The sequence below is a fragment of the Moschus berezovskii genome, chromosome Y (assembly GCF_049115385.1).
Source record: "Moschus berezovskii isolate FMDL1 chromosome Y, NW_MosBer_1.0, whole genome shotgun sequence".
Classification (NCBI taxonomy): domain Eukaryota; kingdom Metazoa; phylum Chordata; class Mammalia; order Artiodactyla; family Moschidae; genus Moschus; species Moschus berezovskii.
Window position 1 is genome coordinate 73514504 of NC_142489.1, and position 14755 is coordinate 73529258.

A 14755-nucleotide genomic window follows, 5' to 3' on the forward strand; every position below is an offset into this window, starting at 1 on the left:
GCATTCAGCATCTGGAGTGATTTTGGAGTTGAGGAAAATGTTTCCACCATTTGCCTTTCTATTCACCATGAAGTGATGGGACCGGATGTCATGATCTCATTTTTTTGAATGTTGAGTTCTAAGCCAGCTTTTTCACTGTCCACTTTCACTTTCATCAGTACAGACTCTTCAGTTCCGCCTTGCTTTCTGACAAAGGGTGGTGTCATCTGCCTATCTGAGGTTATCTGCTGTATCTGAGGTTGATATTTCTCCCGGCTATCTTGATTCCAGGTTGTGCTTCATCGAATCCAGCCTTTCGTATGATATATTCTGCATATAAGTTAATAAGCCAAGTGGCAATATACAGCCTTGACGTACTCCTTTCCCCCAACTTGGGTCCAGTCTGTTGTTCCACGTCTGATTCTAACTGTTGCTTCTTGACCTGCATACAGGATTCTCAGGCAGTAGGTAAGGTGTTCTGGTGTTGGCATTTCCTTAAGAATTTTCCAGTTTGTTGTGATCCACACAGTCCAAGGCTCTAGCATACTCAGTGAAGCAGAAATGCATGTTTTTCTTGAATCATCTTGGTTTTTTCTGTAATCCAGCAGATGTTGGCAATTTGCTCGTTGGTTCTTCTGCCTTTTCTAAATCCCACTTGGGCATCTAGAAGTTCTAGGTTCACTTACTTTTGAAGTCTTGGAGACTTTGAGCATTCCTTTGCCTAGTGTGTGAGATGAGTGCAATTGTTGGTAGTTTGAACATTCTTTGACATGCTGTTTATTTGGGATAGGAATGAAAACTGACCTTTTCCAGTACTGTGGCCACTGCTGAGTTTTCCAAGTTTGCTGGCATATTGAGTACAGCACTTTCACAGCCTCACCATTTAGGATCTGAAATAGTTTGGCCGGAATTCCATCACCTCCATTAGTTTTGTTCATAGTGGTGGTTCCTCAGGCCCAGTTGACTTCTCACTCCAGGAAGTCTGGCTCTAGGTGAGTGAACACACCATCGTGGTCATCTTGGTCTAATGCACAATAGTTCTTCTGTGTATTCTTACTCCCTCTTCTTAATGTCTTCTGCTTCCATTAGGTCCGTACCGTCTCTGTCCTTTATTGTGACCCTCTTTGCATGAAATGTTCCGTTGGTATGTCTAATTTTCTTGAAGAGATCTCTAGTCTTTCTCAGTCTATTGTTTCCCACTATTTCTTTGCATTGAATGCTTAGGAAGGCTATCATCTCTCTCCTTGCTATGCTTCGGAACTCTGCATTCAGGTGGATATATCTTTCCTTTTCTCCATTGCTTTTCACTTCTCTTCTTTACTCAGCTATTTGAAAGGTCTTCTCAGACAACCATTTGCCTTTATGTAGTTCTTCTTGGGGATGGTTTTCATCATGGCTTCCTGTACCATGTTACGAACCTCTGTCCGTAGTTCCAAGCATATTTGGCACCTACTGACCTGGGGAGTTCATCTTTCAGTGTCCTATCTTTTTGCCTTTTCATACTATTCAGGGGGTTCTCAAGGCAAGAATACTGAAGTGGTTTGCCATTCCCTTCTCCAGTGGACCACATTTTGTCAGAACTCTCCACGACGACCAGCCCCTCTTGAATGGCCTGGCTCATAGTTTCACTGAGTTAGAAGAGGCTATATTCCAAGTGCTCAGTATGGTTAGTTTTCTGTAACTGTGGCTTCCATTCCATCTGTTTCCCAGTGGGTAAGGATGAGAGGTTTGTGGGAGCGTCCTTACAGTATTTCATTTACGAGATCATATAACCACATATCTGGAATTTCTCTGTCTTTATCTTTGAGTACATCTCTGCGTACACAAAAGAAAGATAGCACTAACTTGGAAGCCACATTCTTGTCTTAGGACATTTCTCTCACTTCTCCAGTTGTGCCGATTGTGCTGAATGACTTCCTGCCACTAAATATGGCCCATTTTATAGTAACTCCTCATACCATACCAGACGTGCGCAAGTGAATGTAAGGGAGATAAAATGCAGAAGCCCAGACATGCCAAGCTTCTGAGGACTGTTGGAAATAAAGAAAGGCCATGGGAAAGTGGGCTGTGAGTTGGCTGACTGACATAACAGTGTCGGGGAAGCTCTGAGGAGAAATCAGCAACCCTTGTGAGTAGTTCATTTGTCATAGATATCGATAAGTCCCTATTTCTCCCAGGTAGTTCTCATTAAGTCTTTCCCCTCACCACATACACTGCCTGCATATGACGGTCCTGCTTGCTCTTGAAGGTAAACCCCAGATTTCAACTTCTTGCATAGACTCATGACAGGATCACTTATGACCTTACTGGCCATTCCTTTCTGTTTTAGTGTAACAATCAATCAGTCTAACCCATTGCTTCTGACACCTTCAAATATGTCACTGTGGAGACCATCCTTTTATCTTCCTAACATCATCTTCCGCTGAGCACCCAGCTACCTCCATCAGTACTTCGTATGTGTTTCTCATGGAGACAGTTGTGACCAACCTCATGACCTCTTATCAATCTTATTACAGTATGAAATAGGCAAATATGTGAAAAGCCTGTGAAAACTTCACTAATACCCGAGAACTTCTTCAGAAAATGGACTTTCAGGCCTCTTGATACACTCTTGGACAGGGTCTGTTAGCTTGGAGAATTGAATATGTGGGAGATCACATTCTTGCTATGGAAATAATTGTGGAATACAATGGAATCGAAAACTTCTTTGACTTGTAACATAAAATTAGGCATGACAGCATGGCAGACACAGGAAGCAGAGTGACATACACTTGGGAGATGAGTTCTTGTGGCTCTCTAGAGCTTTGAGAAATCTGCTCAAGTTGTAAAGTAGCATGCAGCTCCTAGATAAGGAAGAGATGTATGGGGTTCTCAAGGTTATCATTGCGTCTCAGTCCCAGAGCCTTCCATTGCACTCCCTATTGTTCTAGACAAGGGAAACATTAAATTAGAGGTTATGATTCCCAGATTGGAAAAGAAATATACCAATGGACCAGACCCCCTAAAGCCAAGACAAGATGGAGATCCTTGTTTCAGGTAACAGGAGAGAAATTCCAAAGTATTGATGGAGGAAAGGAAGCAAAACTCTCTCCACATAGGAGGAAGCTGGATTTTTTTTTTTTTTTTCTTTCTTGTTAAGGAAAAGAAACAGCCAGCAGTTCATAAAAAAGGCAGAGAGATAATTTAGAATGAAGGCTTCATCCTTCAGTGTGAACTGAATGTAACACTATCAAAAAAAGAGGGAGAACAAATTTGTATCTGAATGTAAGTTAGATGTGTATGTGTGTGTGTGCGTGTGTGTGTGTTTGCTCAGTCATGTCTGACTCTGCAGCCCCATGGAATGTAGGCTGCTTGGCTCCTCTGTCCATGCGATTTTCCAGGCAAGAAAACAGGAGTGGGTTACTATTTCCTACTCCATTAAGTTAGATACTTAGAGCTGAAGAAAACAATTAACCATGTATTATCCTGCATTTCTTTCAAGACTAAGCAACCTGTACAAGCTCTTTGCTCCAGAGAGTCTTTCTGAAATTCCACACGTACACTTGTGAATGAGACAGGTTTGTGATATTGTGGACTGCGGTGAGTCAAGGCATAGAGGAACAGATTGGAAAAAAAAAAAAAAAGCTTATACTCTGGAAATGTGGCCTAAATCACAATTCATTGAGTCCCATTTATCTAAACCACAAAAATAAAAATAAAATAAAATAAAAATAAATAAATAATAAAAAAAAAACCCAAAGATCCATTCTTTACTGCCATTCAATATCTGAAGCAGGAGAAATAGGCAGATAGATGGAGTAGAGTGCAGAGAAGAAGAATGTGAATCTCTGTGTCCAACATAATTCAACTTTTAGGTTTTCCCGTTTCTTTTTTCTAGACCTCGTCTCCCAGAACTTCCTCATAATGGTAATGATGCTTCAGATCTCGTGTTGCCTTGGGGATGGTTGTAATGGGCCCATGAGCGAGTGGCACTGATCTTCCCTTAGGGCTCCAGGAATAAGTCAATACGTTTAGTGTTTATGTTCTTTGTAAAAGATTCTAGAGCCCAGGTATTGGCAAGTCCCAAGTGGACACAGAACCTGTAGGCATGCAGAACCAATTGCAGATTAAGAAGTTCTTACAATTTATCCCTCCTGGAGATGGTCTGCAACAGTCAATAGGTATGAGGCACAGTGGTCGTCTTTGTACCTACAGTTAAAATAAGAAGTACAGCTTGGTGCTGTGTTGAAGAGATGCTGGTGTGTATCTAGAAGCCCCGGTGCCCATGAGGAAGTCTTACAGGGGCTGGTTGATGTCAAATTCCAGTAATGAAGAGCTGAGGAAAATAAACGGGGTTTTAATCATGCTGCTGGAACTATGCGGAATTATGGCTGCTGATGCTGAATTTCAAGGATGGCTGCAACATGTTCCCTCACTAGGTCCTAACACCTATTCCATCTCGTATCCTATCCCTTCAAGAAATGTTCCGGGAGGAGAAAATACCACTAGTTTGCTGCCCTGAAGCTGGAGCTATGGTTATGTCCTGGAGTCGGGACTAGGCCAAACATCAGTCTCTTCCATTCGTACTGCTAAATTCAGGCAAGTTGAAGGTACAGCATTCTGAGACTAAAGGGCAGAAGGTCCTCAAAAGTCTGTTTATTATTATCGATACAGAAGAGACCTCAGAACCTATCACTCCTCCACTTAGGCATATCTGATGAGTTTCACTACCTACATATGATGATGTTTCTTAATCTTTTCTGTCATCTCTGCCCACGGCACATGTCCACACGTAACCTGTCCTTCAGGTGCCCTTAGACTCCATTGTTTATTCGTTCCCTATTGTGTGCCACACGGAGAAGGCAATGGCAAGCCACTCCAGTACTCTTGCCTAGAAAATCCCATGGATAGAGGAGCCTGGTAGGCTGAGTCCATGGGGTCACTCAGTCGGACACGACTGAGAGACCTCACTTTCACTTTTCATTTTCACGCATTGGAGAAGGAAATGGCAACCCACTCCAGTGTTCTTGCCTGGAGAATCCCAGGGACGGGGGAACCTGGTGGGCTGCCGTCTATGGGGTCGCACAGAGTCGGACACGACTGAAGCGACTTAGCAGCAGCAGCAGCAGCATTGTGTGCCACATCATTGTTCTTCCTTGTGGCTGAATTTCCCTTCCCTTCTTTTCCGGTCTCGGCTACCAAGTCCTGATCATATTTACAGGTCTAAATCACATGTAATTTCATCTTCAGAAGCTTCCAGAAACATCTAGAAGCTTCAACAAAAGTATCAGGACCTGTAGTCTGGCTGGTGTCTGTGCATACATTAATATGTAGTACATATGCTCATTACAATCGGTTTTGACTATCACTTCTATTTAGACTAAGGTGTAAAATAGTGTGAACAGCACTTGAGCACATTTATTCATCAGTTCAGTTCAGTTCAGTCTCTCAGTCATATCCGACTCTTTACAACCCCATGAATCACAACACGCCAGGCCTCTCTGTTCATCACCAACTCCCGGAGTTCACTCAAACTCATGTCCATCGAGTTGGTGATGCCATCCAACCATCTCATTCTCTGTCGTCCCCTTCTCCGCTTGCCCCCAATCCCTCCCAGCATCAGAGTCGTTTCCAGTGTGTCAACCCGCCGCATGAGTTGGCCAAAGTATTGGAGCTTCAGGTTTAGCGTCTGTCTTTCCAATGAACACCCAGGACTGATCTCCTTTCGAATGGACTGTTTGGATCTCCTTGCAGTCCAAGGGACTCTCAAGAATCTTCTCCAACACCACAGTTCAAACGCATGATTCTTCGGTGATCAGCTTTCTTCAGAGTCCAACTCTCACATCCATACTTGGCCAATGGAAAAACCATAGCCTTGACTAGACAGACCTTGGTTGGCAAAGTCATAGCTCTGCTTTTTAATATACTATCAAGGTTGGTCATAACTTTCCTTCCAAGGAGCAAGCGTCTTTTAATTTCATGGCTGCAATCAGCATCTGCAGTGATTTTGGGGCCTCCAAAAATAAAGTCTGACACTGTTTCCACTGTTTTTCCATGTATTTCCCATGAAGTGATGGGACCAGATGCCATGATCTTTGTTTTCTGAATGTTGAGCTTCAAGCCAACCTTTTCACTCTCCTCTTTCACTTTCATCAAGAGGCTTTCGAGTTCCTCTTCACTTTCTGCCATAAGGGTAGTGTCATCTGCGTATCTGAGGTTATTGATATTTCTCCCAGCAATCTTGATTCCAGCTTGTGCTTCTTCCAGCCCAGCGTTCCTCATGATGTACTCTGCATATAAGTTAAATAAGCAAGGTGACAATATACAACCTTGACGTACACCTTTTCCTATTTGGAACCAGTCTGTTGTTCCATATCCAGTTCTAACTGTTACTTCCTGAGCTGCATACAGGTTTCTCAAGAGGCAGGTCAGGTGGTCTGGGATTCCCATCTCTTTCAGAATGTTCCACAGTTTATTGTGATCGACACAGTCAAAGGCTTTGGCTTAGTCAATGAAGCAGAAATACATGTTTTTCTGAAACTCTCTTGCTTTCTCCGTGATCCAGCGGATGTTGGCAATTTGATCTCTGGTGCCTCTGCCTTTTCTAAAACCTGCTTGAACATCTGGGAGTTCACGGTTTACATACTGCTGAAGCCTGGCTTGGAGAATTTTTAGCATGACTTTACTAGCGTGTGAGATGAGTGCAATTGTGCGGTAGTTTGAGCATTCTTTGGGATTGCCTTTCTTTGGGATTGGAATGAAGACTGACCTCTTCCAGTCCTGTGGCCACTGCTGAGTTTTCCAAATCTGCTGGCATATTGAGTGCAGCACTTTCACAGCATCATCTTTTAAGAGTTGAAATAGCTCAACTGGAAATCCATCACCTCCACTAGCTTTGTTCGTAGTGATGCTAAGGACCACTTGACTTCACATTCCAAGATGTCTGGCTCGAGGTCAGTGATCACGTTATCGTGACTATCTTGGTCGTGAAGATCTTTTTTGTACAGTTCTTCGGTGTATTCCTGCCACCTCTTCTTACTATCTTCTGCTTCTGTTAGGTCCATACCATTTCTGTCCTTTATCGAGCCCATGTTTGCATGAAATATTCCCTTGGAATCTCTAATTTTCTTGAAGAGATCTCTTGTTTTTCTTAATCAGTTGTTTTCCTCTATTTCTTTGCATTGACACTGAGGAAGTCTTTCTTATCTCTCCTTGCTATTTTTTGGAACTCTGCATTCAGATGCTTATAACTTTCCTTTTCTCCTTTGCTTTTCGCCTCTCTTCTTTTCACAGCTACTTGTAAGGCCTCCTCAGACAGCCATTTCACTCTTTTGCATTTCTTTTCCATGGGGATGGTCTTCGTCCCTGTCTGCTGTACAATGTCACGAACCTCCGTCCAGAGTTCATCAGGCACTCTATCTATCAGATCTAGTCCCTCAATTTCTCACTTCCACTGTATAATCATAAGGGATTTGATTGAGGTCATATCTGAATGGTCTAGTGGTTTTCCCTACTTTCTTCAATTTAAGTCTGAATTTGGCAATAAGGAGTTCATGATCTGAGCCACAGTCAGCTCCTGGTCTTGTTTTCGCTAACTGTATACAGCTTCTCCATCTTTGGTTGCAAAGAATATAATCAATCTGATTTCGGTGTTGACCATCTAGTGATGTCCATGTGTAGAGTCTTCTCTTGTGTTGTTGGAAGAGGGTGTTTGCTATGACCAGTGCATTCTCTTGACAAAACTCTATTAGCCTTTGCCCTGCTTCATTCCGTGCTCCAAGGCCAAATTTGCCAGTTATTCCAGGTGTTTCTTGACTTCCTACTTTTGCATTCCAATCCCCTATAATGAAAAGGACATCTTTTTTGGGTGCTAGTTCTAAAAGGTCTTGTAGGTCTTCATAAAACCGTTTAACTTCGGCTTCTTCAGCATTACTGGTTGGGGCATAGGCCTGGATTACTGTAATATTGAATGGTTTGCCTTGGAAACGAACAGAAATCATTCTGTCATTTTTAAGATTGCATCCAAGTACTGCATTTCGGACTCTTTTGTTGACCATGATGGCTACTCCATTTCCTCTAAAGGATTCCTGCCCACAGTAGTAGATATAATGGTCATCGAGTTAAATTCACCCATTCCAGTCCATTTTAATTCACTGATTCCTAGAATGTCGACGTTCACACTTGCCATCTCCTGTTTGACTACTTCCAATTTGCCTTGATTCATGGACCTAACTTTCCAGGTTCCTATGCAATATTGCTCTTTACAGCACCGGACCTTTCTTCTATCACTGGTCACATCCACAACTGGGTATTGGTCTTGCTTTTGCTCCATCCCTTTATTCCTTCTATAGTTATTTCTCCACTGAGCTCCAGTAGCATACTGGGCACCTACCGACCTGGGGAATTCCTCATTCAGTATCCTATCATTTTGCCCTTTGTTACTGTTCATGGGGTTCTCAAGGCAAGTATACTGAAGTGGTTTGCCATTCCCTTCTCCAGTGGACCTCATTCGGCTGTGGTCCATGTGATCAGATCGGCTAGTTTCCCGTGATTATGATTTCAGTGTGTCTGCCCTCTGGTGCCCCCTAGCAATACTTACCATCTTATTTGGGTTTCTCTTACCTTGGTCGTGGAAAATCTCTTCACAGCCGCTCCAGCAAAGTGCAGCCGCTGTACCTTACCTTGGAGGAGGGGTATCTCCTCAAGGCCGCCCCTCCTGACCTTGAACGTGGAGTAGCTCCTCTCAGCCCTCCTGGCCCGCGCAGCCACCGCCTGTTGGACGTGGGGTAGCTCCTCTCGGCCGCCGGCCCTGGCCTCAGGTGTGGGGTAGCTCCTCACGGCCGCACCTCTTTGCGTGGTTCGTTGCGCCGGGGCCCGGCGTCTCTCGCGTCGCGTCTGCGCCGCCGGGGCCGGCGTCTCTATGCGTTAGTATACTGTATTGTTGTTTTTCTTTCTGGCTTACTTCACTCTGTATAATAGGCTCCAGTTTCATTAACCTCATTAGAACTGATTCAAATATATTCTTTTTAATGGCTGAATAATACTCCATTGTATATATCTACCAAAGCTTTCTTATCCATTCGTCGGCAGATGGACATCTAGGTTGCTTCCATTTCCTTGCTAATCTAAACAGTGCTGCAATGAACATTGGAGTACATGTGTCTCTTTCAATTCTGGTTTCCCCGGTGTGTATGCCCAGGAGTGCGATTGCTGGATCATATGGCAGTACTATCTCCAGTTTTTCAAGGAATCTCCACACTGTTCTCCATAGTGGCTGTACTAGTTTGCATTCCCACCAACAGTGTAAGAGGGTTCCCTTTCCTCCACACCCTCTCCAGCATTTATTGCGTGTTGACTGTTGGATAGCAGCCATTCTGACTGGTGTGAAATGGTATCTCATTGTGGTTTTGGTTTGCATTTCTCTGATTATGAGGGATGTTGAGCATTTTTTCATGTGTTTGTTAGCCATCTGTAGGTCTTCTTTGGAGAAATATCTGTTTATCTTTGGCCCATTTTTTTATTGCGTCGTTTAGTTTTGTGGAATTGAGCTGTAGGAGCTGCTTGTATATTTTGGAGTTTCTTTCTTTGTCAGTTTCTTCATTTGCTATTATTTTCTCCCATTCTGCAGGCTGTCTTTTCACCTTGCTTATAGTTTCCTTTGCTGTGCAGAAGCTTTTATTTTTAATTACGTCCCATTTTTTTTTTAATTTCTGCTTTTATTTCCAGTATAATGCGAGGTGGGTCATGGAGGATCCTGATGTGATTTATGTCAGAGAGTGTTGTGCCTATGTTCTCCTGTAGGAGTTTTATAGTTTCTGGTCTTCCATTTAGCTCTCTAATCCATTTTGAGTTTATTTTTGTGTATGGTGTTAGGAAGTGATCTATTTTCATTCTTTTACAAGTGACTGACCAGTTTTCCCAGCACCACTTTTTAAAGAGACTGTCTTTTCTCCATTTTATATTTTTGCCTCCTTTGTCGAAGATAAGGTGTCCATAGGTGCGTGGATTTATCTCTGGGCTTTCTATTTTGTTCCATTGATCTATATTTCTGTCTTTATGCCAGTACCATACCGTCTTGATGACTGTGGCTTTGTAGTAGAGCCTGACGTCTGAAGGGTTGATTCCCCCAGTTCCATTCTTCTTCCTCAAGATTGCTTTGGCTATTCGAGGTTTTTTGTATTTCCATACAAATTGTGAGATTATTTGTTCTAGCTCTGTGAAAATGCCATTGGTAGCTTGATAGGGATTGCATTCAATGTATAAATTACTTTGGGTAGTATACTCATTTTCACAATATTTATCCTTCCAATCCACGAACATGGTATATTTCTCCATCTATCAGTGTCCTCTTTGACTACTTTCAGCAGTGTTTTATAGTTTTCTATGTACAGGTCTTTTGTTTCCTTAGGTAGATATATTCCTAAGTATTTAATCCTTTTCATTGCAACAGTGAATGGTATCATTTCCTTAATTTCTCTATTTTCTCATTATTAGTGTGTAGGAATGCAAGGGATTTCTGTGTGTTGATTTTATATCCTGCTACTTTACTCTGTTCATTGATTAGCTCTAGTAGTTTTCTGGTATAGTCTTTAGGGTTTTCTGTGTATAGGATCATGTCATCAGTGAACAGTGAAAGTTGTACTTCTTCTTCTCCAATATGGATTCTTTTATGTCTTTTTCTGCTCTGATTGCTGTGGCCAAAACTTCCAGAACTATGTTGAACAGTGGTGGTGAGAGTGGGCACCCTTGTCTTGTTCCTGACTTTAGGGGAAATGCTTTCAGTTTTTCACCATTGACGATAATGTTTGCTGTGGATTTGTCATATATAGCTTTTATTATGTTGAGGTTTGTCCCTTCTATTCCCATCTTCTGGAGGGTTTTATAATAAATGGATGTTGGATTTTGTTGAAGGCTTTCTCTTCATCTATTGAGATAATCATATAATTTTTATTTATCAGTTTGTTAATATGGTGTATTACATTGATTGATTTGCAGATATTGAAGAATCCTTGCATTCCTGGGCTAAAGCCCACTTGGTCATGATGTGTGATCTTCTTAATGTGTTGTTGGATTGTGATTGCTAGAGTTTTGTTAAGGATTTTTGTATCTATGTTCATCATTGATACTGGCCTGTAGTTTTCTTTTTTTGTGGTATCTTCACCAGGTTTTGGGATTAGGGTGATGGTGGCCTCATAGAATGAGTTTGGAAGTTTCCCTTCCTCAGAAATTTTCTGGAAGAGTTTGAGTAGAATAAGTGTTAGTTCTTCTCTAAATTTTTGGAAGAATTCAGCTGTGATGCCGTCTGGTCCTGGGCTTTTGTTTGCTGGAAGACTTCTGATTACAGTTTCAATTTCCATGCTTGTGATGGGTCTGTTAAAATTTTCTATTCTTCCAAGTTATCCATTTTATTGCCATATAATTGCTGATAGTATTCTCTAATAATCCTTTGTATTTCTGTGTTGTCGGTTGTGATCTCTCTATTATCATTTCTAATTTTATTGATTTGTTTTTCTCCCTTTGTTTCTTGAAGAGTCTGACTAGTGTTTTGTCAGTTTTATTTACCTCCTCAAAGAACCAGCTTTTGGCTTTGTTGATTTTTGCTCTGGTCTCTTTTGTTTCTTTTGCATTTATTTCTGCCCTAATTTTTAAGATTTCTTTCCTTCTACTTACCGTGGGGTTCTTCATTTCTTCCTTTTCTATTTTTTTTTAGATGTAGAGTTAGGTTAATTAATTGACTTTTTTCTTGTTTGTTGAGGTGTGCCTGTATTGCCATGAACCTTCCCCTTAGCACTGCTTTTACAGTGTCCCAGAGGTTTTGGGTTGTTGTGTTTTCATTTTCATTCATTTCTATGCCTATTTTTATTTCTCTTTTGATTTCTTCTATGATTTGTTGGTTATTCAGCAGTGTGTTGTTCAGCCTCCATATGTTGGCATTTTTAATAGTTTTTCTCCTGTAATTGAGATCTAATCTTACTGCATTGTGGTCAGAAACGATGCTTGGAATGATTTCAATTTTTTTTTGAATTTACCAAGGCTAGATTTATGGCCCAGGATGTGATCTATCCTGGAAAATGTTCTGCGTGCGCTTGAGAAAACAATGAAATTCATTGTTTTTGGCTGAAATGTCCTATAGAGATCTATTAGGTCTAGCTGGTCTATTGTATCTATTAAAGTTTGTGTTTCCTTGTTAATTTTCTGTTTAGTTGATCTATTCATAGGTGTGAGTGGGGTATTGAAGTCTCCCACTAGTATTGTGTTGTTGTTAATTTCCCCTTTCATACTTGTTAGTAATTGTCTTACATATTGCGGTGCTCCTATGTTGGGTGCATGAATATTTAGAATTGTTATATCTTCTTCCTGCATTGAGCCTTTGATCATTGTGTAGTTTCCATCTTTGCCTCTTTCCACAGCCTTTGTTTTAAAATCTATTTTATCTGATATGAGTATTGCTACTCCTGCTTTCTTTTGGTCTCTATTTGCGTGGAATACCTTTTTCCAGTCCTTCACTTTCAGCCTGTATGTGTCCCTCGTTTTGAGGTGGGTCTCCTGTAGACAACATATTTGGGGGTCTTGTTTTTGTATCCATTCAGCCAGCCTTTGTCTTTTGGTTGGGGCATTCAACACATTTACATTTAAGGTGATTATTGATAAGTATGATCCTGTAGCCATTTTCTTTATTGCTGTGTGTTCGAGCTTATACACCCTTTCTGTGTTTCCTGTCTAGAGACGATCCTTTAGTATTTGTTGGAGAACTGGTTTGTTGATGCTGAATTCTCTCAGCTTTTGCTTGGCTGTAAAGCTTTTGACTTCTCCTTCATATTTGAACGAGATCTTTGCTGGGTATAATAATCTGGGCTGTAGGTTACTTTCTCTCATCACTTTAAGTATGTCCTGCCATTCCCTCCTGGCCTGAAGGGTTTCTGTTGAAAGATCAGCTGTTATCCTTATGGGAATCCCCTTGTGTGTTATTTGTTGCTTTTCCCTTGCTGCTTTTAATATTTGTTGTTTGTGTTTGATCTTTGTTAATTTGATTACTATGTGCCTTGGAGTATTTCGCCTTGGGTTTATCCTGTTAGGGACTCTCTGTGTTTCTTGGACTTGGGTGAATATTTCCTTCCCCATTTTAGGGAAGTTTTCAACTATTATCTCCTCAAGTATTCTCTCATGGACCTTCTTTTTGTTTTCTTCTTCTGGGACTCCTATGATTCGAATGTTGGGGCGTTTAACATTGTCCCAGAGGTTTCTAATATTGTCCTCATGTCTTTTAATTCGTTTTTCTTTTTCCCTCTCTGTTTTATTAATTTCTACAATTCTGTCTTCTAGCTCACTTATCGTGTCTTCTGCCTCCATTTTTCTACTGTTTGTTCCCTCCAGAGTGTTTCTGATCTCATCTATTGCATTATTCATTGTATACTGACTCTTTTTTATTTCCTCTAAGTCCTTATTAAAACTTTCTCGCATCTTCTCAATCCTTTTCTCCAAGTTATTAATCTGTATCTCCGTTTTGCTTTCCAGATTTTGAATCATTTTCACTATTAAAATTCGAAATTCTTTATCAGGTAGGTTCCCTATATCTTCCTCTTTTGTTTGTGTTGGTGGGCATTTATCCTGTTCCTTTACTTGCTGGGTATTATTCTGCCACTTCATCTTACTTATCCTGCTGTGCTTGGGGTGGCCTTTCCGTCTTCTGACAGTTTGTGGAGTTTTCTTAATTATGTAGTCTCCTCTCTGTGTGTGGGGTTGGATTTCTTCTCTCTGTTCAGTCGTGCTGTGGGGAGTGAGGGACGCTGCTAGCAAATATCCCTGACGTCTGTGGGGAGTTCGTGCAGTGTCTCGGCTACACTGGGATTGCCCCCGCTGGTGACATGTGTGCTTTCCCTGTTTATGCTGCTCAGGCTCTAGGTTGCTCTGTCGGGCACTGTCTGTGGCTGGCGCTGGTGTATGCACCTCCCAGGTTTGAGCGGCTCAGGTTCAGGTCCTCAGGAACTCCACAAAGGCGCGACTTGGCTGGGCTTGCATTTCGTACCTTCCCCGGTCCGAGCAGCTCAGGTGACCAGGCGTTTGCCAAGCGCAGTCACTGCGACTTATTGCCTCCCTGCTCCCTGCCACTCGGTTTTCTGGGTGTACAACGGGTGCACCTTCTCAGTCGGATATCGACCAGCCCGAAACCAAGAAGTCTCGGTCAGCGACGAAGCCTGCCTGCCACTTGGTATTGGAGGCCTCACTGGGGCCGCATTTGCCCCTTCTGGCGCTGGCTGCATTCCCTGTCTGTGTCGGCGGGGGATGGGGGATGGGTCAGCCGCAGCTGGCTCACTCTGCTCAGTCCTTTGTTCTGTGAGCGGGGCTGGCAGAGTCTTAGGTTGGGACTTTTCGCCTTTTCACAGGCTTTTCACCTTTTCACAGGCTTTTCGCCTTTCCGCAGGGTCACTATCCCTCAGTCTGCTTAGCTATCTCCCCATTAATGCCCTCAGATTGCCCTCGGGGCATTTAGGTTCGGTCCTCTCTCTAAGCGCTGCCTTCTGCCCAGCCCCCGCTTGCTAGTGGGAGTTGCGGGGCAGGTGCGCCGCTTCTCCGCTGAGAGTTTCCTCTGGGCATTTAGTCTGTGGGTTTTAATTTTTTATTTTTTTTTTCTCCTGGTTATGTGGCCCTCTGAGGTTCCAAGGCTCGCCACAGACTCGCCCATGAGTGTTTCCAGGTGTTTGGAAACTTCTCTGTCTCTCTCTCTCTCTTTTTTTTTTTTTTAGACTCCCTTCCTGGAATGGAGTTCCATCCCTCCCTCTTTTGACTCTCTTTATTT